This window comes from Verticillium alfalfae, genomic scaffold (assembly GCF_000150825.1).
Source record: "Verticillium alfalfae VaMs.102 supercont1.9 genomic scaffold, whole genome shotgun sequence".
NCBI lineage: Eukaryota > Fungi > Ascomycota > Sordariomycetes > Glomerellales > Plectosphaerellaceae > Verticillium > Verticillium alfalfae.
Genome location: NW_003315030.1, coordinates 1,589,140 through 1,591,041, shown reverse-complemented (window position 1 = coordinate 1,591,041; position 1,902 = coordinate 1,589,140).

Below are 1,902 nucleotides of genomic sequence, written 5' to 3'. Positions count from 1 at the left end.
TTTCGCAGTTGAGTGCGAGTCCGTTGTCGAGCCCAGCTCTTTGAGACGCGGGGGCTCTTAGATGCGATCCCTGTTTGTGTGTTCTTTTCGAGGCGGTCTTGTGTATATGCGCATGCGGGCGCTCGCGCGAGAAGAGAGGAAGGGGAGGGATCACCCCATTGGGGACCATGTTCCTCGGCAAAAGGCAGACGAGGCTTCGACCACGAGGATGCAGCGGGCGGTGCAATGCAAGGCGTAACCAAACCGGCTCGGTGGAAAAGGGCGAGCTGATGGTTGCTGCGGAGCATGATTGCGTGCATAATGTGGTTCGAGGAGGAAAGGCATGGTTGGGATGCACAAGGTCATTTGTCGGGTGCCGGCAGCTGCAGGCTGACGGCGAGACGTTGTACACAACGTGTCTGCCCTCCCACCCCTTCCTCCTGGGATGGGTATAGGCAGAGAAGAAGCAGGGGAGTTTTCAAGTCCGACGGCTCCATGATGCCAGAGGCTCAAAGAGGTCGTCTTATAGGTCGTATTGGCTGCGTCGTCTTCGGGGTGGCGGCCCCGTCGACTCGAAGAAAGGCAGTGTCGTCACTGTCCATCCTAACCACGCTTTGGTGTGGGAGGCAGAGGACGACTGGGAGGAGGCCCAGGGCAGGGAGGAAGTTGCGAAGGACGCTGGGCGGGCATGGCGTCGAAGTTGGTGCTGTTGGCCATTGTGAGAGCGGTTGTGGTTTTTTTCCTTTGCGAAGAGAAGCTGTAGAGCTTGCTTTGTGTCGTTCTGGTAATTCGTGGTGTAAGCCGGGTTGTAGGTGGCAGAGGGTTGTCTGGCTGGCTGGTGGTGTTCTGTTGCGTGGGTGGTCTGCTGATGTGCAAGAGAGGCAGTGATAGAGAAGAGTGTTCGATATACGACTCAATGGTATCTGGTGATGGATGATCTGAACAGGCAAGCCTCATGGGATGCTGGGGAGGGAAAGGGGTCCTTATGTATTAGACCTCGGAGCGCCTGCCCTTTTCTTACTGTTTGCGGTCCCTAAGCAAAGGGCCGCTCGCTGCCTGTGCCTGTGCTGGATGGGCGAGATGGGACAACAGAAACCTGGTCGCGCTCGCCCCACAAGTACCTCTCGATGTACAGCGACCATGTCATTCATTCTCATCCCAGCAGCGGAGCCTGGGTCTAGGACCAGGGTCAGGCAGATCGGGAAGCAGGGGTACAGGGGTCAAGAAGACAAGACAGGGGTGGGCAGACAGAAGAGAGGCACCAGACAAGAAAAGGGAAGGAAAGCAAAAAAAAAAAAAGAGACGAGCAAGACGTACCGTTTGAGACGGGGATCGAGGCCCGGTACGTACCGACGTTACGTTTAGCCACAACCACAAGCAGAGTCCAAGCGTCTGTGTCAACTGAGGTGTCTTGGCTTTTCAGTCTCCCCCCCCCTTTTATTGCCCTCTTTGGTGCTGGGCCAGCGCTTGACAATATCGGGCAACCCACTCGAAGCGCACAAGGACAAAACGCCCAGTGCCTGGCGACGGCGCCGAATGCTAATGCTGAGAGGTTATGACAAAGCACAACGACACTGCTCTTTGTCCCGTCACCGTCCTTGCCTCTACGTACCGTACCGTGCTGAGCAGGAAGCACAGGGCACTGAGCGCTGAGCGCTGGGCTGTCGGCATTCGGACTTTGGTAATGCCTGGGTCATAGGAGCCGCAGCCGAACCCTCGGACTGTCGTCGTCGTGGTTCGAGGGAGGCTCTTGTTGGGAAATTGACAATTCAATCCAAACGAAAGGGGGGTGGGTGCCACCCCGGTGACAGGGCCGTAAGCAGCCCAAGTTGGTACCCAAGGTACCGCCCGCACGTAGGTGACGAAGGGAAGGTCAGGCAGGCCGTCAGGCAATGTAGGGACGGTGAGGACGTCAATCAGAAG